At 37.5% G+C, this 25,749-nt stretch overlaps 2 long non-coding RNA genes across 2 annotated transcripts; both read right to left on the reverse strand.

The window, feature by feature from the left end:
- Positions 1-1,347: 1,347 nt before the first annotated feature.
- LOC132606010 (uncharacterized) lies at positions 1,348-7,841 on the reverse strand. The gene is made up of 3 exons (XR_009569571.1): positions 7,444-7,841; positions 6,934-6,984; positions 1,348-5,181 (listed from the first exon to the last, which is right to left on the reverse strand). It is a non-coding gene; the product is annotated as an uncharacterized LOC132606010 (long non-coding RNA).
- A 13,639-nt stretch (positions 7,842-21,480) lies between these two features.
- LOC132605022 (uncharacterized) lies at positions 21,481-23,868 on the reverse strand. The gene is made up of 3 exons (XR_009568973.1): positions 23,488-23,868; positions 22,491-22,541; positions 21,481-21,697 (listed from the first exon to the last, which is right to left on the reverse strand). It is a non-coding gene; the product is annotated as an uncharacterized LOC132605022 (long non-coding RNA).
- Between the last annotated feature and the right edge of the window lie 1,881 nt (positions 23,869-25,749).

Genomic DNA, 25,749 nt, shown 5'->3' on the forward strand with positions numbered 1-25,749 from the left:
GGTTTAATACTAGTGATCCACTTGAAAGAATGTCACGACCCAAGCTACCGATCGTGCGGGCACCTACCTTAGTATTGCTAGTAGACGAACCCTTACCCGTTAACCCATTATTCACTAGCCAATTTTAAATTCTTTAATCATTTATACTTAAACAACCAATGATCATGTGAATGAATAAATAAATAAAACAATTCATAATTAATTATATAAGTGCGGAAGTCTTAACTATTACACCCTTAATTAAGATCTGAAAGCCATCGTACAAGGACTCTAACCAACAACGTCTAAAGAATGAAATATATCTCAAATTTAATAACAAATAATGTCTGGAATGAAAGTAGACATTTGGAAAGAGAGATTTTCAGGTGGCATGGCATGGATAGAAGCTCACACTCGGATCCGATCAAGCTAACTAGCTTCAAGCTAGAGATGTAGTCTGGATGAAATCTCTGAAACACAATCTGCACTCAAAAAGGGTGCAGCAAGGTAGTATCAGTACAAACACTATGTACCGGTAAGCATCATAGGCCGACTAAGATTAGTTCACATATATAAGCATAAAATCAACAAGATAAACATATAGACACTTAATACTCAAATCCAAGTCACAGAATATCACATAACAGAGTCACAGCCTAAGATGAAGCTTCTAAACCACAAGTCTGTCAAGTTTTAATAATCTCACCTGATAATCACAAGTCCAAGTTCCGTCCCTAGGTAGAATCACTAATCCACAATTTAACTCAATCAATGGTCATATTTATATCCCAAAAGCCATTCAACCAACCATAGCAAAATCAGAACTAAACGAGCATATAATAATGCAGAATAAAATGTAATGATGTGCAATGCAAAATATGATGAAGTGCATGCTGTCATACCCCATTTAAACGGATCAAATCGGAGTACAACATTTTGGTGATTCCTGTTATTTTATTTTTTAAGGAGTCGTCACCTAATTGTTTAATGGTGAATTAGAGCACTTAATTATTAACTAAGGTAAACCTAAACTAAGCCTCTGCTAATGATCTGCTTAATTAGTGTGATTCTAGATAAGAGTCCTAGACATCCTAATGGGAAGGTCTCAGGCATCCATTAAGATCCGTTAAAACACGGTTACCGTCCAAACTTAGATTAATTAATTAAAGTAAAAAACAATACAAATATAGCATTTTAAATATTTAAGAAAATAGCTTGTAAGTGTTGCTAAGGTTATAAATGGAAATATAATAATGCTATTTAAAATAAGACTTGCTGAAAGATAATAATTTTGCATAAAAGATTTTGGTTATAAGTAAATTAAAGAAAGTGCAGGATCGTGTAACGTTTTAACAACTCAATAGCTTAGGTATTAATTGATTTTAACAGCTAAAAACAAATATATTGAATGACCAGATAGGGTAGATAAATGGCTTGTGCAAATTTGAAAAATAGCTTTATAAATGAACCTTTCTTGATTAATTTAAGTACTTGGCAAGAATGAAGACTTCGAAACATTGAAAACTTATTTTTCCTTCAAAAGATGCTTAAAATACTGCCATTATTATAAAATAACGCCCCAATTAACCCTCACTAGATTAATTATTCTAAAGTAGCTAAATAATCATCTACGAACATAATTAAATTAAACAAATATAAGATATGCTAAAAGAAAGCAGCAGCCTTTCTCGTTCATTTTTAGCCGAATTCGGCGGATTAGGAACACGGAATGGAGTGATGAAATCGTTTGATCTCGCGGTGTAATCGAGTCTCATTCGAGACTCCTCGCAATCCCGGATGTCATGCAAAAAAAAAAGGAAAAGAAAAGAAAGTTAGAGCAGTGAAATATAATTTCATAATAAGTGGAAAAGAAAAGTAATACAGTAAAAGAATCACACGGCCATAACATGAAGAACCAAACTTAAACAAGTAATTTGCACCTCAAGCATACTAGAAACATACGATTAAACCCATATTCTGCATAACAGAATCTCAAACAAAGTACTTCTGTTTTCAGAAGATAAGCTCTTCTTCGTTCATTCCTCTTTAAATCCTGGACAGAAAAATATACTCATGGGCCGAATGGAAACAGAACACGAAAATGAAAGGGGAAATTATTTGTTCTTCAAAGTAAATCCAAAACACAACTATTTAATATCTGCACTTGAATATCCTAGTTTCCCAAAAAACAGGGAAGTAAGGGAGAGCTTGAACTATTAAACCAAGAAGGTTATCCATGAACATCCACAAATGAACAATACCATAACACATTTTACATCCTTAACGAATTCGTAAAGCGATGAACAAATAATTTCATACTTCATACATCACTACAGGATTCAACTAGACTCAACATAAAAAATTAAACTAAACTAATCACATAACTGAAAATACACGGAATGAAAAGATAAAACTAAGACGAGGATGGGAAACAACATTGTGAACACACAACAAAACTCTAGACTGAATCGAACAGAGAGGAAAGGAATGAATAACACTAACCTTTTCCAGGTGCAGTGAACTAGAGCTTTTAGGTCCCGGATCCACACTCAAAACACGACGAAACCGAATCCGCTTAAATTAACCAAAGCTTCAAACCGAAAAGTGAAAATAGAGTAATATGTTGGCTGTTCTTTGCTTTTTTTTAGAGTGAGGCTATGGCTGTTAACCCTCCCAAATGAATGCTATAAGCTCCTATTTATAGCTGCGGACTAGGGTTTTCGGATTTCAAATAACTTTTTTTTTTTGGCTCCAAAACGAAAATCAAGAGTCGTTTTAAGTCAACAATCAATCTCTGCAAATCGATTTTCTCTCAGAAACTTGAATTCTATTTTGTTTTTTTGTGTTGACTCTATTAAAGAGGAGAGATGAGGGGACTGGCATCTTACTCCAAAATGGAAAAACCATGCTCTACCATTGTTGATAGAGGTGGAAGCGTTAGTTGAAAATGGGCGGGAAGACCACGAAGTCGCTGCCACAGAGAAAAAGAGGGAGAAAAGGTTCTGAATTTGGCAGAAAAAGCAAAAACTTACCCGAATTGAGAAGGGAAAATCTGAATTCGGTTGGCGGAAGGGTGCAGATCGACCAAAATAGGCAAAGAGACAACATATCTCCTGCCCTAGAGAAGAATGAGACAAGAGGCATCTAGGAGCAGATTTAGGGTTTCAGATTGGGGGGGGGGGGGTTGTCATTTTAGTCATTTAGGATGGTTATGTTGGGACAGAATGGTATTTTCCCAATTAACTAGCCAATAAAGAGGAGACACGTGGCAGGGACGTGTGGGGGGGTGTGGGGGACGTGTGCTGGTAGTGTGGGAGGTGTATGCTTGTAGTGTGTTATTGACCATGCGTGGAATTCACGTGGAAAAGTTGTATGGAATGAGTTGTGTGGATTGGGCTCTCCTTTGGGTTATTATTAACCAAATTAGGATCAAATTTTTATATGAATTTGGGCTAGTATGAAGTCTTCTTGGACTGAAAATACCTCCTCTTATATTTCTTTGGGCTTCTAAATTTAAATGAAAGACACTCTTTAGGTAATTATATATTAATGCGTGCTAAAATATTAATTAGTATAAAAATATATTTATTAGTACTCAAATAAAATGATATCGTAATAGTTGCGCGATAATATTTATAAGTTTAAAAGTAAGTAATAAGATAAATGCGATGCGTTTTTGCGTAAGATGGTAAATGGAAATGTTAAAAGTGATTATGCCGATTATATAATAATAATGACTATAATAATAGTAATAATAATAATAATAATAATAATAATAATAATAATAATAATAATAATAATAATAATAATAGGCCACAACTATAATTGGATAATAAACGGCGGTATTAATAGAAAAATTAAAATTGCGGTAAAGTATAAATGACTATTCTTAAGCTGTTAAAATATTAGAAACGTCAATAAATATTTTTTGAAAGGAAGGCGGGACAAAATTGGGTATCAACACATGCAATGCGCTGGCCAAATACACACATGCTAACTGATGTCATTGCTCAGTAGTCATGACCTGCAGGGGACCCATGGTGTCCATGTACCACTCGTTCCGGATACTCATCGGACCCGAGCCATAAATCCTCCGCTCTGGAAAGAACCTCGGACGCGGATCCACATCATGTACCACTAGCTCCGGAACTGACCTCGGACCATGAGCCTATAATCTAGGTCACATCCTCATCCCCGGTCAAATGTGCATGTTCATATATATATATATATATATATATACTACTCGTTTCCGGAACGAACCTCGGACCATGAGCTCACAACTAGCATTAAATAGTATCACAAGTTCAACAAGAAGATTATATTAACTTTTTCACTAATTTCACATCACCATGTATGTCTCAACGTATTCCAGTTCACTAGTATGTATGGACTATGAACAAGTAGCAATATCAATGTCAAACACAAGGCATCATGGCACAAGTCTCCCAAACCATTTCCATCATGTATGAGTGTATGAATGCATAAATGAGTGTAAGCGTGGTAAATCAATGCAAACCAATAAAGCAACCGTGAAGGTACAAGTCACAAAGCCACAAGTCATAGCAAGACTTGGATCAACTCATCCATGAAATGAATCATACAAACCGTCTCAACCAACATAATAGTCTATGTCCCTCTTTACTTCCACATGTAGCAAGTACGCCTCACAACTAAGTCTTGTATCACCAAGAAGCTCCACTTTGCTATATATTATCATCAACAATAAATCATACATCAAGTTTTCATCTACGTACTGGCATAAGTTTATATCACAATTCAAGCCTAAACTCATTATCCTTCCTTTCTCCAATAACATATGCCACAATAAGAGAGAACTCAGTACAACACGATAATTTAGGCAATAAGTCTAATCACAATAACAAGGCAACAAGCCACTATCAACAACAATCAACCTAATAGAAAACCATCCTGAATCGCCACAGTATGAATACAACTACACCTCATATTTCAGTACATAAAGTAATGGCGACGAGCTCACAAAATCAGAAGTCATACCGAACTAGCTAATATCCAACCAAAACACCATGTCCGAAGACCTAATCATGCTTTCTCCTGTCAATTCTACACAATACATATGTTTCGCTAATCAAAGTCTAACTAAGGTAAGCCGTAACCTACCTGAAATGCCGAGCAACAGTCTCGAATCGCCAAGCCTTAGCCTTGCCTTCCTCTTTAGAGAACCTTGAAACAATTAACGACCCCTCATTAAGATGAGAACAACATCGAGAAAATCACCTCAAACGGAGATCAAAAAAAAAAAAAAAACAAGTCCGTAGCTCAAAGTGTCAAAAATGGCGTTGCAAAACTTGCTTTGTCGTTGCTTATTGAATAACACAGTTGCCTAACTTTCACATATCCCAACACTCTTTCTTTATTGTTGATCCAATATAGCCATCAATTGCTAAAGATCCCCTTTTTAATGTTACAACAAGTAGTAAACAAGCCACTACTTCGTTGCTTTTGTTTTTATTCACAAGACAAGGAAATTAAATTTGCCCACTACCTTTAACGTTGTATCTCTATTAACCAAGGATGACTTTTTATGGTCATTATTATCATCACCCAATCCCCTTCACAAAGCTTCTACAGAAGCTAAAAATTGCTTTCTTAAAATAGTAGCTCCCGGCCGAAGCTAGAAGCATATTTCAATTTTTCTAAATCTTGTACTTTTGTTCTTTGGGCTACGACCCATTAGATTTGTTCCATCTTTTCTGATTGCTTGGAAAAATAGCCCCTTAATACTTTGGGGCATTAAATTCCTTCTCACTTAAACATCACGGACCTAGAGTGTCACGACCCAAACCGAAGGGCCGCGACCGAGACTCGATGCCCTGCCTGACCGAGCGTAACCATGTTATTCATTCCTTTTCTATTATCCTTACGTGAGCCCATAAACCATTCATTTCATGCTTGCTATCAATTTATTGTAAACTTAGTAAAACTCTTCATGAAGAATACACATGAATGTGCAGATTTTCTTGACTGCTATAGACACTGTCGACATCTCGACACACCATACCCAAAACACTATCTGCAAAGTCTCTAATATGGACCAAAATACCATAACATAAGTCGGGACAGGGCCCCGACCTACCCATAATGCATATAACACATATATTTAAACACACGTATTCCGACTCGGCGATACTCCGAATAGAAATGGAGTTCACTAATCTAGCTGATATCCCGGGGACATCCTACAGTAAGAATCCACTACTCATCTGTGTACATCTGTGTGACATGAAACACAGCGCCCCTAGGCAAAGGAACGTCAGTACGAATAATGTACCGAGTATGTAAGGCAGAGATGAAACAACATATCAAGACTCAAGGGATAAGAAGAATGTAGGAGTCAACTTGTACCTGTGACTGTCGCTAAGGATCATGAATATGCATAATGTACTTTTGAAAACTTATATATATATATATATATATATATATATATATATATATATATATATATATATATATATGCACCGTTACCCATTCGCTCATTCAAGCTTCGCCCCGTCGGGCATCATAATCATCATATACCAGCTGATCAGGTGAGTTGCTTTTATAACGCCATAGCCCTTTCCCCTTCCCCATAAAATCATGATACATAAGTATATAAATATGTATATATGTATAATGCATGACAAAGCTTATAAAACTCGAAACTCCCTTCGGAGTAACTCTCTAGTCATCATACTCATATGCCCCCTTGGGGACTTGGATTTAGTCAAGAAATATGTGGAAATGTGAAACCTCGTACATGCCCCTTCGGGACTTAGGAACTTAAGGAACAATATGCTTGGAAGCTCAATCATAAGAATGTCAAAGAGTAAACTTCTCTAACGTTCTAAGAGTAGAACCATTATGGAGCAACATTCGTCTAGGTTTCGTTCTATCATGGGTCATGCCAAAATGAAAGAAAGCATAACCTTAACATACCTCTTTTCGTCTAATTGATCTCAGTACCAACTCAAGCCACATCACTTCCACCTATAATAAGGACAATACACTTGTCAACTCGGGGATTACAAGTATATATCGTATATCGAGCGACAAGCTCATTTCTATAAGAAATTGGGCAGCAATTCCCTTACTTCTTACACATCTCATAACCCAACAATAAGTTCAACAACATCAATAACACCTCCCAACTATTCCCCTGAATGTCTAGCCGTAAAGCAAATCAAGAATATATTAAAAAAAACCCAATATACCAACTACTCTATACACTTCTTTTCCTTCATAAAGGTGTAGTGCAATAACAGCAACAACAACATCATCCTTAATGGTTTTCCCGCCATTTCAAAACATTAAAACAGCCACCAAAACAGTCCACACCCCAACGACAACAAGAATATGATGTACAATATATCTTTCTTATTCTCCTATCAAACGAGTTGGCTAGGACTTGGACACACTCAAATACATGAAGAAATGATAAAATCTTACCTTATAAGCCAAGAACTACTCTTCTTCCACCTTACTTCACTTCAAAGAAATCTCTGATTTGCTACCATCCGGAGGAAACCGACGTGGGCATAACCTTTATGTCATTTATCTCCTTTTTCTTCAACACACGAGGATATCTCCACCTCCACACGTTGCTGCTCATAATTTTCTTAAGAGGACTTTTCCTAATTTAAGTTGAGGAGAAGAAGGAAAATATGTAATTTCTCCACGTCATAGCATTGTTGCTGGAACATTTGAGTAGTTCAAATGAATTCCCCAATGTAAACTACTGTTGCTAGGAACGTTTTTGGTTCTTCTTACCAAATAAATTTCCCAAAGCTTCATCTCAAGTACGTTTCTGTACACCATAGCTAGGTGCTGCCCATATTCTCTTTGAATTCTCAAAAAATAAGTGAACTAAAGGATCTAAAGGTCACTTTTCCATATTACACGTGTAGAGACTTTATCACCCTAATAATACATCTCATAATTAAGTGCCACCACCACCTAATGTCTAGTCACTTATTAACTTTCTTCATAATGCCATGTGGACATAATGTCCCCTAATAAATATCCAAATATTTCTTCAATTAATTCTTTGGTGTCCCACTACAATAAAGCATTTAACTAATTAACCACATAATTAATTGCTAGATCTCAATTCACTTACATAATAATCATTTAACACATCTCATTTGCTCATTACCATGTCATGATATATAGTACTAGTCCATAGTCTCTTTTTGGCACACACAAAATATTATCCTCAATCACCGCCGTCACACTTGTTAAGTCCTAAATTATTTCGGGACCTCAAACTTTTATACACCGATCTCTTTATTTGCATACTTGAATATGACAAAAATTCCATACAGTCTGTATAACTTGTTCAACATCCCAAACTTTGACAAAACTTATTTCTTCCGATTCGTTTAACCTTCACGACACTTACTTATCACTTGTTAAGCATCGCATAAACACTTATAACCTCAAAAATTAACCTTGTCCTTAGACTTATGTCGATTAACTTATGACACATCAAACGTCCAAAAGTACGGGATGTAACATAGCAGAACACCCCAAACTCGAATCCGAACTCGTTAACCTCAGATATTTACTTTGTTCAAACCTTTTCATTAGCTTTACTTTAGAACTTTCAAAACTAGATTTTTCTTCTCACATACTTGATTGCCTCGGGAATTGTGTCACCAATCCCCACAAGTTAAAAACACTCCAACGACGCTGGGGAAAGGGTCAACAGGGGTAAAAAGGGTAAAAACGCAATAACGACCGAATGGGTCATTACAAAGAAGACCATTCCTATTTTTATTTTGAGACACGAAATGGATCTTTAAAGTCATTATCTCCATTTCTTTCTTAAGCTCTTTTCTCGACATAATGCAGTGAACATCAAGAGAATAGATTTTATAATATTATTATAAATGAAAAATCACATCATAAGTGAAAAATTCTTAGAACTTTAAATTATACATAAAATCATATCTGGACTGCATAATAAAGTATAAAAAATAAAAAAAAATAAAAAAACTGCATGGTAAATTAGAATGAACATGAGGATGTACATGCTTTAATATAACTACCTCCAAGTTCTGTAACAATAATAAAAAGAATTACATATGCGAATAGCAGGGAGAAGATTGAGAACTTTGACTGTGCATACAAAGAATCACACTGACACAATGAAGTTAAATCTTCCATTCAATATGCAATTTATAGATAGCGTAAAAAGATATGAAAAGCCAAGAAAGATAAAAATGGGTTGAAACGCTTATGCAAAATTATTACTATTAATGTGGAAGATGAAAGAAACAAACAGTAATAAGAATGAAATTCCTATGGGTGTTACTATTAACACGGAAGATGAAAGTAACAAACAATTAAAAATGAAATAAATATGTATCACAATTAAGCAAATTTATACCTGCAATAATTAAGGGCAGATGGAAGAATTTTCCATTTCACGTTCAATGTAATAAAAAATATTAAATGAAAGGTCTTGAATTTCATTAAGGACAATATAGTCAATACTTTTAAAGGGTATTATCGTAATCCAATTTTCAACTATGGGGCTTCCCACTTTTAGTAGTATATGATAACTAAAAAGCTGAAATATTTTGACCAATCTTGAACTCATTATTATCTTTTAAGAAAATAAAATCCCTTTTATGAATAACACCTGCACAGGTTTTGATACCCTTGCCAACGACAAAAGACTATGTTCCTGCGCGTAGCTAGAGTTCCAAAAGGGATAGGTGAGAGTTTATATTCCCATATGATCCATTCGAACTGTCTCTCTTCTTGAGTAATAACACCAACATTTACATTTGGCCTCTTAAATGTGAGTCTCATTTTGCTACCACGCTCAAGAATCATCACTGTCTTATCTTTTTGTTGCCATTTCCCCTCCCCACAGTTCTAGACTTCATGCGACCTCTGTTGTTTGTTGAACTGATTACGTATTTAATATTTGGACTGTTGGGATCTCCAGTAATGGCTTCAAAACCAACTCATGGGCTATGTAGTCTATAAAGTTCATGCATGGCGATGGCGTCGTTTGGTTGCTTCATCCTTCCAGTAACGTAATCTTTCAAGAAGTCTAAAATTTCCTGGTCATTAGGTAGAAAATTCCAGCCTCTTCTTGGGGCTTCCATTGGAGAATGAAGTTAAAGTGCAAAGAAAGTGAATGAATGTTAACAACAACATGAAGATCGAATGAAATTAGGAGCCTGAGAAAAACAATATGAAAGAAAATACAATAATCCAAGAACACACCGTTCTCCAAGATTCATATATTTGTTTCACTAATTGACAGTATAATCAAATGTATATAACACGAACTATACCATAAAGTTCACAGTCTAAATTGTACCTGTTTCAGAAGATTGTTCCGGTATTTGGTGAAGATCATGTTCATCTTCGTACGAATCTACCACCGTAGTTTCTTCACGGAGAAAAAGAGAGTAATTTGTTTTCTATCTTTTGGAAAAGAAATAATTTTATATTTCAAAAGAAGAAAAGAACACACTTTTCTGGAAAAAGAAGAAGAATTTCTTATAAACAAAACAACTTCTTATTTATATCTTAAGTGACACAACCTTTGCGAAGGGTTGTGTCTCTTCTCTTTTTATTTTATTTATTTCCTTTTAGGCTGACCCACATAGGTGCCTAAACGTATTTCCAATATTCCTCACTCACACATGGTGGGTCAACTCTCATTCCTATTTTGTAACGTTCATACATAATGACTAGACCGTGTGACCAGTGCATACTTCGAGAGCACAATTGCTATACATCTGTTAAGAATATATAACATCTCGATTTAAGGAACTTGGAGTAGATTGTAGCATGCAGTTCCCTAAATCATTTATCACATTCATTTCTCAGCATCTCTTTTGTCATAACTTGAGTTCATCATTATGTTCTTGTCTCGAAGACAAACATAAAGGGTCGACCAATGAACACAATTAATGTGATAATACTCAATGATCTTCCTCATCTCATGAATCTCTCAATCCCAATTTGATATGCTTTTCTAGAAATGTTCCGCCAGACCGAATCATCCATGATGTCTTAGCAACACCCTAAGATAGTAAACATCAAATTGAATCTCAAGAAATTGGCCAAAGTCATGAGGGTACAGAGAAAGAAAATTACTAATAATTTGCAGGGCTTCACACGATAACAAGTAGAGATTAAACTTGTATATGCCGTATAGGTCATTAATGCATACGTGGTATGAATCACGCACCACAATATTTACTCCTTCCTTGTGGAGCGTATGTCTTTTGGCAAATTAAAATACTATGCAGATGATATCAGACAACTCATATCTAACTTTGAGTTCACATGTCTACTCATACATTTTTTCCATTAGAACTCACATTTGGTACTTACTATCACATTTTAATCACATATGATTAAACTAAAAAATAACGACATTCTTATTATAAACTTCAAGCTCTGTTTTATCGTCACTTTTGACAATAATTAGTTTATAATCGTCTCATCTTTATCTGCCACCTAGACAATAGAGGCGATTGCCCATGTGAATAGGCCAATCTTTTTTTCTGTCTGACATACTTACACTTGAAATTTATGTTCTAAACATAAAACTCATCTTACGTATATGAAGCAACAATAATGAATAATTTAGGCGTCAACTAACATTTATCTCAAAATGCAGTTTTTACGTGGACATGAGCATGAAGTATAAGAAAATGCAAATGCATCAGCACTGCACAAATCCAACGATATCATATCTTTCATAAGCAACAAATGCTATGGATTTTTTTTAATAGGTCTTCTACCATGTGATGCGTATAATTTACTTCATGTTCACTTCTCTATATACAACTATGTCTCTGACACACACTTACACTTAATATCAATATATTTTATATTCTCAATAGCAAGAAGAACCTACTCAAATTTAGATTTTCTCACATCTAAATATCCTTCTCAATTCTTTGCCAAAACAAGGCACATCTTATTGTGCCTTTAAAATACCTTTGTATCATCTTAACTGCTTTCCAGTATTATTGTCTTGTGGAGTCAGAGAACACATCCTCCCACTAGAAATTTCGTCTCTAAAAATAGAAGTATTTATGGATCAAGAATACATGACGCTTCAAGCCTTATGCTTGAGTTTGAGAACCTTTTGTTCTCGATAGCTTTAAGATCCACAATCTCAATCAACTCCCACTTGGTTTGATTTCACGGACTTCATTTCAATTTCCATTGTTGTAACTATTTATACTTAGTAGGGTATATAAGATCATACTTTACACCATGTGGCTCTTTTCATCAAGTGGAGTAACTATATATGCTTCCCCTTCAATCTCAAATCGATGAGGGAGAATGCAAGGATGACTCGTGTGTCGAGGTTGAGATTGACAAACTGATTATCAATTAATTAGTTACTCCTACTGGGACCAATAATATTAAATGGATTCTCTTTTGATGGTATATTGATGTGATAGCAACATCTCCATTATCAGCAACTGCATCCACCCAAATCCATTCGTGTATATACAGCGGAAGCAATTTGGTCTGTAGTTACATCAAGAGATAAGTCACGACCTATCCCACCCTACTTGGTAAAGCACGTTCTCTAAGAATGCAACGTCCCGTGATTCAAATTCAGTTATAATGTCACTTTTGTTCATATATGAACAACATAACCCTTGGACTACATAGAGTACCGTAGAAAGATAAACTTCCTTCCCCTTGGAATTAATTCCATGTGGGGGGAATGAATTATGAATAAAAGTTGCACAAACTCAAATCAAGCTTTTGCTTTCCACTACTTATATGGAATAACAATAATATAGGTGTTGTTTGGACATGATTTGAAACCATGAGATGAAACCATGATTTGAAATCATGTTTGAACATGCAATTTGGATTTCTTAAGTTTTTTTTTTTTTCTTATAGACATAAAAACCCCACAATTTGTGAAAACTATCAAAACATTCCCAATTCTTATATAATCTTACCAAATGAACAAGTCATAGTTCATAACAAAATTAATACGCTACTAGAAGGTCTTTCTAAAAAATACAACATCAATTAATCAAACTTTAGTTCAATAAAAAAGAAAATTTAACATGAATAGTAATGTAACTATGACTTGGTAGAAGTTAATGGTTGATAAATGGTTAGCGAGATTAATTTTTAAAAATATCTACTAACTTAAGGGTGAAGTTTTACATTTAAATTTTTTGAAATCATGGTTTGAAATCCCAAATCATGCCTTTTTGGATGATTTGGAATTTCATCTCATGACATGAAACCATGAGACAAAATTGCTTGTCCAAACGCTGATTTCATCTCATGACATGAAACCATGATTTGAAATCACATGTCCAAATGCCTACTTAAACAGAACCTTATTTGTTTGAATCATTGATGTCAGATGGAATAAATTGCAATGGAGCATCGGTGCATTAACTTTTTCAAATGGTTTATTATTTTCTAGCTATACAATATTAATAAGTAGACAAATCTACTTTATTTATAGAACTAAGTAAACCTTGTTTGGCTAAACAATTCTTTCGTTGTTAACCACTAAGGTCAAGTCTAGCATGTCGTATATTTGTATCAACACTTGACGCAAATAAGCACAAATAAATATTCTTACTGAAATTATAAACAACATCCAATATAATAAAATCATCAGAGGAATAACTAACACCATATCTCGTATGTTTCAAAATACAAACAAGATACATTATGAGGCCTCATAGACACATGTAAAGCCTTAAGAGCCTTTTGCTCTTCTAGGACATACTGCACATTACGTCACGGTTCAGCTTTGCACTTATGGCAATCTCAGGGACTAATATTCTCGTAGCAATTGACAGATCGATAAAAAAGGATATACTATTTGAGATATCTATGCACATTTTAGATTCTAAAATTCATATACATACTAATTCTTAAAATAATTAACCATATTGAAATTTATCTCACATTAGACCTAGAATCGAAAGTTCACTATGTTCCCAATCATCATCCAAAATTCTAATATTATTAGTTCTTTAAGGAACACTTGTCTTAAATTACTTAAATTCAAGACTAAACAATCAATAATTCTATATCATTCGTACAAATACACTCACACATTTTACATCCTTGAATGACCCCATTCGAGAACAATTGGCTGTTGACAAAATTATCAACGGCTGACATACCTTATTTCTATTTAACAACCATACTTATACGAATATAATATCACATGAACAACTACACTCATTAAAATGAACCGTGATTTAATCATAACACATGCAGAGAATATTAGACTTTCATAAATATACACACATGTGTATATTCACTACTGTCTTTGTAATTCCATATTACTTAAACTTATTCACTCATGGACAATGGTTAATAAGATATGCAGTCACCAGTGTTCTAAAAGGCAGTTTCAAGACTCACCCCGAGGCTCGCCTAGGGCGAGGCGCTGGTAAAACGCCCCGAGACTCACGTTCGGGGCTTAATTCCTATGAGGCTTACACCCTAAGCGCCCGATTGTACGCCCTAAACCCGCCTAATGCTCAAGGCTCGGGGCTCGCCTAACAGTTCTTACACAAATTATATGTTAAATTCCTTAATTAAAATCGCTGACCCTCATAATTCTTTAAAAAATGAATGATATTTTATAGTTTTTCATCTATACAAATAAGAAGACTGGGTGTAACTCAAATAACAATTCGTAGTATTGCATATTACTATTTGAGAACATTGTGAGGGTTAATATCACTTAATATTTCTTTTAAAAATACCATAGCCAATTTGTACATTATTATCACTTGTCATTGGTCTTTTATCCTACGTATCAAATTTATCATATTTTATTATTTCGCTATTTGAAAGTAATTTAATTTTATTCATGAACGAGTTACATTTTAATTATAATACTGATAAAGTTTATTGATACAAAATGAACAGTATGCTAGTAATATTGTTTTAAGAAATTGTGATTTTTCATTATTTGAAAGTTAAGATGTTAGAGTTGATATGTATTCCATAATAGCTTTTATTTCATTGTATTGTTTATACTTGTAAAATTATATTATATATAATTACAAGTTGTAAGCAGGGGTGGCTTGAGGGTGAAGCTAGTAAAACTTTTGCTTTAGGCCCCAAAAGATTTTACCAATGAATTTTATGATTTAAATTTCTCTTAGATAATGTTGAAAATTGTAAAAAGAAGTATAAAATATATATAACAAAAGAAAGAAAAAACACTATCTATGTATTAAGAGCAATATTCTAAAACTTTGAACTAAACTACTCAAATCTTCATATTATTAAATAAATTTTTTACAATAACATCCTAGGTAATTTCTTTAAAACACATGGCTAATATCTTATTGACTTAAATTGATCCTCACTAATATAAATACTAATGTTACTATATGAATTACTTTACAACAAGTATGAAAAATAAAAAAAGGCAACACTAATTTTTTTTAATGTAATTTTACCTATTTAAAAATATTTATTTTAATTATATTATTTTATGAAATACAAAAAAGTAAATACCCATGGGGCTTACGCCTCACCGAGGCAAATGTAAAACGCCCCGCCTTATACCCTCGCCTTTTAAGACACTGGCAGTCGCGGAAATAACAAATATGTAAGTCTCACGATATATATATATATATATATATATATATATATATATATAGTAGTAAAAAGTGTGGAAGAAAGTAAATACCCCCAGGGACTAGTCTGAATAATACAATCTGGAAGTACTAATACATAATATCTATGTCTCTGGAATAAAGCAAGACATGAAAATAGGAGAGTCTTCACGGTCAGCGGACGCCATGCTCACCCTGGAAAACTCCAGTGGAAGCTGAAGAGTCGATCAGCCACGGGTCAGAGAAGTAGATCCGACCTGGTGCTCTGCATTCATAAAAGAATGCATCAAGTACAGGTCAGTACAAACCACAGTATAGTTAATACAATTCAGAAGATAAGCAGATCTCAAGGAATCTCACAAGTATAAGAAAAATAAGATTACAACCAAGTATCCATCATCGCCTATATAAAACCTCTAACTCACATATGTCAAGTCCGAATATATACGATCCAATCCAATCATCACAATTCAATCACCAAGAATCTCAATCAAGTCATAATGCAATGCAATGCAAAGATGGGGTGAATGAAATGTAATGCCATGCAAATGAGGTGTACACATGTACTCCGGACGAAAATATTGACGTCTCGATAGCACAACCCAGCGTGACTCGCGAAGTCTAAGTGCCATCCATCCCGGATTTTCCATGCACTAACAACGATTCTAGGATATCATCGGAATCGGCCATGCAACAACGATGCCGGAATAGATCATTGGTCATCGACCATCTCACAATCACTCAAGTAAAGAGTTTGTCAAACGTCAGTTTCATACAATCAACGATTCCGTAATTGATCTTCGGACATCAGCCTTTTCATAATCACTCAAGTAAAGAGTTTATCAAATATCAACTTCATACAATCAACGATTCCGGAATTGATCTTCGGACATCAGCCTTTTCACAATCACTCAAGTAAAGAGTTTATTAAAATATCATTTTCACTCAATCAACGATACCGGATCATCACCGGGTATCGGCCATGCATCATGAATGAGTAAGAAGGTATGCAATGCGAATATCAATCATCAACAATAGAACTCAATATCACAAGTACCAACAACGGGGTACGTCAACAATGTATCATATCACAATACCAACAGTAGTATGCCAACAATATATCAATATCACAAGTACCAACGGTGGGCACGCCAACAATGTATCCAAGTACAAATACTAACAACGGGTATGTAAATTCTACCTCAATCAAAAAAATGACACAGATTCCAATATCTACCAACTACTCATGGCATCAACCATCAAATGGAACGATCAAAGCACATATAACAGGGTGGCTAGTTCCCAACCTAAGGCAATATCTAACCCGACTTCATACCCGAAGGTTCACATGCTGTCTCCGACATTATATTCTAAATATGTGCTTCGCTATGCGAAGTCTCACTAGAGGTAAGCCATAACCTTCTTGGATTGCCGAACCGCAACACCAACAAGTCACTCCTTTGCTTTGCCTTTGCGCTGAACCTTGGAACCAAACTAGTCTAACCATAATCGAATTCTATATTAGAAATTATGAAGAATGATACTAATATTGTTAGTATTTCAATTCGGTCCATTTTAACCCTAGAAATTGGGAAAACGGGCCCACAGGGGCAAAACGAGAAATTTAGAGGCAAATTACCAAATTAAGTACTAGGTGATCCTAACCCAACCATTAATTGTTGATTTAGCCCAAGGATTAGCCTAAAATCTTATTTCAAGCAAAACCCCCAAATTGGGTATAAACCTTAAATCTCCAAATCCGAAATTCAACTTTAAAAGTGGAAGATATGTGATTAATAAGCTTAGATTCATCAAATTTTAGCACAATCATCATCAATTTGTCATACATGACCCTAAGGAAAAGTTTCCCAAAACCCTCCTTCAAATTCCATCTCTAAGAGATTGTTAAAGGGAAGGGGGAAATCTAAGATGATTGTGATTAAGGAAGAGTGAAGGATTAGGCAAGGTTAATCTCCAAGAATTTCTCCAAATTATCTCCAAGAACAGTTTCCTCATGCTCCAATATCGAGATGGGAAATAATGAGGGTCTAAGACTTATTTAAGACACATTTAATGATATATAACTGCCCGACACCGCCACGGCGGTAGGGATGATGCTACGACAGCCGAGATACCGCCACAGCGGTATGGCCAACATTACACATGGCTGCCCCAGCGGTCATCACACTGCCACAGCGGTGCCGCTGGGGCGGCTCTGGTGCCGCCATTACGGGCACCACACACCAGAATTCCCCTTTTTTTCCTAAGTCTTCAATCGAAATCTCGGGTTATTCCCGAGGCCATTTGCTCACAACCAACCACCTAAACCCACACAAAATACTCTGCGAACGCGCTTATGGTCTCGAAATTTCCAACGGAGGCCTCGTTGACCGAGTCAACCCTCGATGCTTGAATTCCAATTTCCCATCCCAAGTCCTGAAATACATCTGAATGCATTGGGAACCGAACCAAATACATATACAGGTTCTAAACGACCATCCGGACCTATCGAAATCGATGAAATTTCGAAAAAGATTCGTTTGCCCAAAAGTCAACTTTGGGTCAATCATTTTTCACTTTAAGCCTATATTTCCAACAAAGTTGCCCGAATCCAGTCTAGACACCTCGGGAAGCGTGTTAACGGTCCCCTCAGGTCAAAAGTGAGCTAACAAATGCTCGAAAATAGGCGAAAACGCCGAAGAGACTATAACGACCAAACAGGTCGTTACATCAGATACCAATTGAACCGTTGCTCGTCCTCGAGCGAAGAAGAAGGAAAGTAAGGAAAGTGCCTGAATCAGTGAACAATTGGGGATATCGGCTACGCATATCGGAATCAGTCTCCTAAGTAGCCTCTTCCACAGGGCGGTGCTTCCATTGCACCTATACAGAAGCAATCTCTTTTGACCTCAACTTCGGAACCTGCCTATCCAAGATCACGATAGGCTCCTCCTCATAAGTCAAATTATCATCAAGCAATATAGAATCCCAACGGACAATGTAGGTACTGTCGTCGTGATATTTCTTCAGCATCGAAACATGAAAGACTGGATGAACCCCGCCAAGCCTGGCGGTAATGCCAACTCATAAGCTACATCACCGATACAATCCACAATCTCAAACGGACCAATGACCCTGGGGCTCAACTTGCCCCTCTTACCAAACCTCATAACACCCTTCATGGGTGAAACCTTCAATAGAACCTGGTCACCAATAGCAAACTTCAAATCTCGAACCTTCCGGTCTGCATACATCTTTTTCCGACTCTGAGCTGCCACAAGCTTGGCCTGAATAACTCTCACTCTGTCAAGGGAATCTATCAATAGATCCACGCTCCAAGGTCGATCCTTGAACCCATCAAACCAACCAATCAGAGATCTACACCTCCTACCATTTACGGCCTCAAAAAGCTTCATACCAATACTCGAATGATAACTATTATTGTACGCAAACTCTACCAAGGGAAAGTGCCGATCCCAATGACCATCAAAGTCAATAATACACGCTCTCAATATGTCCTCGACTACCTGGATGGTCCGCTCGGACTGGCCATCGGTCTGGGGATGGAAAGCTGTACTAAGATCCAATCGAGTACCCAACTCCTCATGAAATGCCCTCCAAAATCAAGAGGTGAAGATAGTACCCCGATCAGATAAAACAGAAATAGGGATCCCATGTAATCTCACAATATCCCGAATATACATCTTAGCTAACTTCTCCGCGGTATAAGAAACCTGAACTGGAACGAAGTGAGCGGACCTAGTCAACCGATCCACTATCACCCAAATCAAATCAAACTTGCCAAGCGTCTTCGGAAGACCCGTGAAGAAATCCATGGTAATCCTCTCCCACTTCCATTCGGGAATGGGCATCCTCTGAAGTACCCTACCGGGTCGCTGGTGCTCATACTTTACCTGCTGACAATTCTCACACCTAGCCACAAAATCAACTATATCTCTCTTCATACGACGCCACTAATAGTGTTGTCTCAAGTCTCGATACATCTTAGTCGCGCCCGGATGAATGGAATAGTGAGAGCTATGAGCCTCAGATAAGATCAATTGAATCAAATCACCAACACGAGGAACGCACACGCGTCCTCTAATCCTCATAATGCCCTCAGAATCAATCACGACCTCCTTAGCCTCCCCATACTCACTGTCTTGCGACTCAAGACATCAGCTACCACATTGGCTTTACCAGGGTGATACAGAATGGAGGTGTCATAGTCCTTCAGGAGCTCCATCCATCAGCGCTGCCTGGAATTAAGATCTCTCTAAGTAAACACATGCTGAAGGCTACGGTAATCGGTGAAAACCTCACAATGGACACCGTACAAGTAGTGGCTCCAAAGCTTCAAGGCGAAGACTACGGCCAATAACTCCAAATAATGGGTAAGGTAATTCTTCTCGTGAACCTTTAACTAACGGGAAGCATAAGCTATCACTCTACCCTCCTACATCAACACCGCACCCAAACCCATACGAGAAGCATCATAATAGACAGCAAAATCCTTGCCTTCCACAGGTAAGGCTAGGATCGGGGCTGTAATCAAAAGAAGCTTGAGCTTTTAAAAGCTCTCCTCACAATCATCCGTCCATTGGAAGGGAACATCCTTTTGAGTCAATATGGTCAAGGACGAAGCAATGGCAGCAAAACCCTTCATAATGCGATGGTAATAACTGGCCAAACCCACAAAACTATGAATCTCGGTAACAGTAGTGGGCCTCACCCAACCCCTCACACCCTCAATCCTCTCCAGCTACCATGTATCTAGCTTGAGGCCGAGGGCGCTTCGTTCCAGACCATTGTTTACTGTGCAGTGAGATTTGAGGCCGCGAGGGCGAGGGCGAGGGCAGCTAGGTCTCCGGTTGGAGATCCCTGATATAGCGACGGAAGATATTGTTTCTGTTTGAGATCAGTCTATTACGGTGCTATTTGATCCTGTATTTACTTATTCGTATGTATCTGCATTTCATGCCATTGGTTGGGATTTGCCTTGTAATAACACAGATATACCTGTTCATGTGTCTACTCCGGTCGGAGATTCTGTGGTTGTTGATCGAGTCTACCGATCTTGTTTGGTTACTTTTATGGGGTACGACAATTGGGTAGATTTGATGATTCTTGATATGGTGGAATTTGATATTATATTGGGTATGTCCTGGATCTCTCCTTATCATGCGATCTTGGATTGTCACGCCAAGATAGTCACTTTAGTTATACCAGGCATTCCTATGCTTGAGTGGAAAGGTACTCCTAGTCCTGCTCCGAAGAAGATCATTTCCTTCCTTCGGGCAAAGAAGTGAGTAAGTAAGGGGTGTTTAGCGTATTTGGCACATGTTTGTGATACGACTATTGCATCTCCGTCCCTTGAGTCTATCCCTATTGTGAGCGAGTTCGCTGAGGTAAATCCGTTGTATTTGCCGGGCATGCCACCCGATCGCGGCATTGATTTTTGTATCAATGTGGACCCAGGCACTCGTCCCATTTCCATTCCACCATATCGGATGGCACCTGCCGAGTTGAGGGAGCTTAAGGAACAATTACAAGATTTATTGAGCAAGGGGTTCATTAGACCGAGCGTCTCCCCTTGGGGTGCTCCTGTGTTATTTGTGAAGAAGAAAGATGGGACTATGAGGATTTGCATCGATTACCAACAGTTGAACAAGGTCACTGTCACGACCCAACTAGGGGCCGCGACGGGTACCCGATACTTGTACCGAGCACCCCTTATCTCGTATCGTACTTTTACTACTAGGTGGGCCGTATAGACTATACCGTATCTTTTGTTTTTCTGTTGCTTAACGCTAACATTAATGGCATAATTGTAGACATGGACTTATAAACTTTGCTAGCACATTATACAACGACGAGGACCACAAAAGTACAAAACATCTAACTGTACATATCTGTCTACGAGCCTCTAAACAAAGTACATCTACATATACAAGAAGGACCGGTTCTACCGTGCCCGAATATGTACACAAAAGTAGTACCAAGAAACTGAGGCTCCGGAACAACTGGAGCGCTGCCACAGTACTGCTGATGGAGCTTCTAAGAGTCAAATCTGTCTACCTGTTGACCTGCGCGGCATGAAACGCAGCGTCCACAAGAAGGGACGTCAGTACGAGTAATGTACCGAGTATGTAAGGCATGAATAATAACATAAAAGAGATATATCGCATGTCATGAAGTAGAAACACAACCTGTACATATAAGTGCACGTTGGCGGATACCATGCATGCTTAGCGCTGCGGAACGTGCAGCCCGATCCATATGTGCATATACTATAACGTATTGCTGCGGCACGTGCAGCCCGATCCATATACATATAATACTTTGCTTTCTTGGAAAACATTTCTTTTCATATATATATAACATAGAACATATCATATTGCCGAGGCGTCGGCTCCGATCCATTTAACCATATATCCCGCGTCCGGGCATCCCGTGTCCGGGACGATATCATGTACCATACTCCAACTGATCAGGTGGCTATGCGTCTATAGCGCCTTCTCTTTCCCAATCTTCCCCATATACATGTACATATACTTATCGTTCGATAAACGAAACAATTAAGAAAATCCGGGAATAACGGGCCCACCTCGGGTCAAATGAGGTGGCGTACACGATTTACATACGTTACATTTCATGACGTCACTTGTGAGAGTTTTAAGGTAGTCGGGTCCTATTTGTACAAGTTCTAGATGTTTAGGCAATTTTTCAACATTTCATACAATATTTAATTCAATTCTACTGAATGAAAAAGGGGAAACTTTGGGTGCGGATTTCGGAGAATAGAGTTGTCCCCGAGGCTCGTATCCAACTTATTACGTTTAAGAGATGCCATAGAAGGAAAGGTGAATCCTTACATACCTTTTCCGATTCATACACGTCTCCAAAATCAAGTTTCAAGTTCGCCAAAATCTACAATTTGGTCACAATTACCAAATGTTAATTGTAAGGCTTTAAGATTTCAATCTTAACCAATACTTGTCTACAAAAATTTGGGCAGCATCTCCCCTATAAATACACCATCCCCAAAATTCAACTTAGCCAATTTTTTTAATCAACAACAATCCGGGAATTCAACCCGGCCAAACTATCAACACAATGACAACAACCATGACTACAAAACACAATATAACACAACTAGTCTTCTTTCCAACATAATGCAATAGCTTTCGTTCCAACTTCACATTTCCAAACCAATCTCAATATTTTTACATTCATTACTAATCAAGATCATTACAATCTAATTCGGAAGCATTTCATATCATTTCTACCAAATATTCACAAGATACACAAAATATACAAACTTTCCACCAAAACCATAATCCATCCAAAACTTCAAATCTTCAATCTACATATTCATAACATATTTCCATCTTCCAATTTCATCAACCATAATCATAATTTGCACCTTAATAATTTCATTTTCATAATTACATAAATCTACCATAAAATCACAAAACTTCTCATAACCACTTAACAACCAATCTTTCATGCCAATATGGACTATTATCCTTCCAAATTCACCAACTAACATAATAATTCACATTTAAAACTCCACTTCTATAATTACATAAAAACTTCATTAAAATCATATAATTTCCTATAACTATTCCCAATAATTTTCCATGCCAACTTGAACCATTTTCTTCCATTTCCAATATAAATTTCACCATAACCACAACTAGAATACAACATAAAATTCAACTCATATTATTTATACAATAATATACATATATGTCCACTTACATATATGCACACCCACTTTGTAAACTTCCATATTTCCATAAATTCTACTCATTTCTACATACTACAACATAAACCAACCTTCATAACATAATAAAAAGGGATTAATTCTTACCTTTTTCTACAATCTTCTTCACTTGACCAAGTTGTCAACTTGAAGAAACAAGTGTTCTTTCTTCCAAAATAATTACACCAAATTGTAAAGGACCCTTTAATTGGTAGAAAATGATTTTTGAAAAAAAAAAATTTTTTTTTTTTTTTTTTGGTCTAGAGCTTGGCCGAAAATGGCCTTCTTATTCTTGCTCTTCTTTCTCTTGTTTCTCTCTTTCTCAATTGTCTTGAAACTTCTAAATGTTTCAAGACAATTTAATGATCCTTTATATTAATTATCACATGGGAAATTTATTAATTTTGTGGGCTTGGGCCATAAGATGGCCGGCCACCCCTCTCCTTTGGGCCTTAATTCGTTTTTTATTTTTTTGGGCCAACTCGGTTGATCCCGAGTTGGACCTAGCCCACTGACCTTTCGACCTTAAAACGTCCATATCTCCTTGTACCGATGTCACCTGGGAACCCACGACCTATGGTTTGAAAGCTAATTCAATTATCTACAACTTATATTTCTTGGTATTTTCCAAATTCCAAACTTATAATACCGGTTTTTCCCCTAGAAGTCAGATCACCCGAAAACGTTTTCTTAAAAATATTCGTTTGGAGGACTTCCACTTTGATTTGGCCCAAGGGTCCTTCTTGAGTTGTGTTTAACTTCACATATGTGATTCATATGACTTTTCAGATGTCCCAAAAAAATCTCGATGTGTGGGCCCCACCTCAGCAAATAATCTGACGTTCAAAAATACGGGATATAACATCCTCCCCCCCCTTTAGAACATTCGTCCTCGAATGTCAAACTGGCCTCATAGTGTATTATAATACTTCGGGGAGGTCTCCTTTGTAATTATCTCACGCGTCGCTTAAGATATCCATTTTAGGGACTTAGGTTGCCTGATTTTTTTTTTTTTTTTACATTCGTCTCTTATTCCTACATTTGTGAAATTTTCAGCAACACAAGGGACGGTGTATGATAAAGTAGATTCCAGATCAATTAACACACACATATCATAGAAAATGCCAAAAGTGTACCTGTGGCCGCGTCTGCAGAATGTTCAGGGTCCTGCCGTCCTGTCAATGCATATAGGCGGTGCGGAGGACCGGCTGAACCGGGTGCCCCCCCTCTACCTCGACCACGACCTGCTGGGGCCTGGGAAGCCTGTCCAGGAGGGCGCACGGACGGTGATGAACCAATTGCGGATCCGGCGGGCTGGGTTTGGTCTCCCTCATTCCTCAGTGGGCAATCACGCATCAAATGGCCAACCCGCCCACAAGTATAACAAGCACGTGTACCTGCGCGACACTCTCCAGAGTGTGGCCTACCACACTGAGGACACCGTGGCGGGGGTGGCATCACCCTGGTAGAATCAGCTCTATACTGGGATCCTGAAGCTCTAGTACCCTGATCTGCTCCTGAATAAGTAGAACGATCAAATCCCTTATCCACAAATCGAGGAGGTGCACTGGCCGCTGATTGGCCTGAATACCTAGATTGCTCCTGTGCCTGTCCCCCTCTATACTCGCTTCTAGTCCCGGAAGATCTGCCCCTTTTTCTGGAACCCCTATCCGAATAGCGCTCCTCTCTCCGTAACTGATATTGTTCCTCCAGGTTTTGGGCATGGGCCTGGATACGAGCAATAGTCATTCCATCCTGGAGGGAAGCTGTCAGACACTCCTTAATTAAATGTGGCCCCAATCCACTCACAAACCGGTGTACGTGATCTCCCCTATCAGCTATCATGGCTGGGGCATACCTGGCTAAAGAATTAAAACGAAGACTATACTCCCTGACACTCATATTTCCCTGCTTGAGATTCAAGAACATATCGGCTCGAGCCCGTCGGACCTCCGGTGGTAAGTAATGTCGCAGGAATGCTTCAGTGAACTCCTGCCAAACCGGGGGAGGCGCATTTTCTCCCCTCGAAGATATCCAGTTATTATACCACTGAACTGCTACATCCCGCAACCTGTATGAAGCCAATTCCACTGACTCTGTATCCGAAGCATGTATGATCCTCAGTGTCCTCAGCATCTCATCTATAAAATTCTGCGGGTCTTCCTCTGGTTTCGATCCATAAAACTCTGGAGGCTTCAGAGTGATAAAGTCACGAGCTCTAGTACTAGCTGACTGATCACTTGAACTCACATTCTGCCGTTGTGCCTGGGAGGCAACCAACTGTGTCAGTAAATGGATGGCCTCGGTCACTTGTTGACCCGAAGCAACCGGTGTAGGGACTGGATGCACTGGAGCTGGAGTGGAGACCTC

This window comes from Lycium barbarum, chromosome 8 (genome assembly GCF_019175385.1).
Source record: "Lycium barbarum isolate Lr01 chromosome 8, ASM1917538v2, whole genome shotgun sequence".
Classification (NCBI taxonomy): domain Eukaryota; kingdom Viridiplantae; phylum Streptophyta; class Magnoliopsida; order Solanales; family Solanaceae; genus Lycium; species Lycium barbarum.